We start from the raw sequence: 768 nt of genomic DNA, 5'->3' as shown, positions 1-768 counted from the left end.
TGTGTTCGGTTGCACCCCGACTTGGCACTTCCTTACTTGTTTTCATTAAATCTGCCGATTTAGGCATGCCCGCCTATCTAGCCYCTCAGTTTTTGAGATATTGATCTGAAGGGTGTCACACTTACTTTTTTCGCAAGAAATTTCCTATTTGTGGAAACCGTCCATTTCGAACCAATTTACCGATTTTTTTACCACTTACCGATCAAAATTCAAGTACTTGCATATAAAACTCTTTTATTTGACAAATTAAGATCTTTCATCATTTGCGGTTATCAAAAATGGTTTTTATATTTGATGCAAAAACTTAAAAAAATAAAATTTCTTCTATGTGTCTGTGAATTTCTCAGTGATGATAAGTTAAGTTTCCAGATCTATGGATACTACAGAAATTCTCAGATGTCACAAAAGTTTGGCGGTGAGATTATTCGTCGATTTTTTTCTTTTTTTTCAGATTCCTAGTATATCCAACTATGACAAGACAAATTTGTGGTAAAGCGTGGGCGACAAAACTACTATAAATTTCCCTTCTGAGCAAAGTATCTCGTTAGTAGCTTCGTAAGTTTTACTACTTTTAATTGAAAGCAAATAAGCAAGGACTAAGTTCGGATGTAACCGGACATATTATACTCTTACAACTCGCAAGGACCAAAGTCTGTAAAACACCCTCAAGTGTTTGCAAAATTAGAAAATGAACTTATAWGWAAATGATTTCAACCATTCTTTCTSAATTTTATTAAGATTTCTCTGTCAAACTGCGTAGAAGTGGCG

Source organism: Bactrocera latifrons, unplaced genomic scaffold (genome assembly GCF_001853355.1).
Source record: "Bactrocera latifrons isolate USDA-ARS-PBARC rearing strain unplaced genomic scaffold, ASM185335v1 scaffold_350, whole genome shotgun sequence".
Lineage (NCBI taxonomy): Eukaryota > Metazoa > Arthropoda > Insecta > Diptera > Tephritidae > Bactrocera > Bactrocera latifrons.
Note: the sequence above shows the minus strand (reverse complement) of the source record.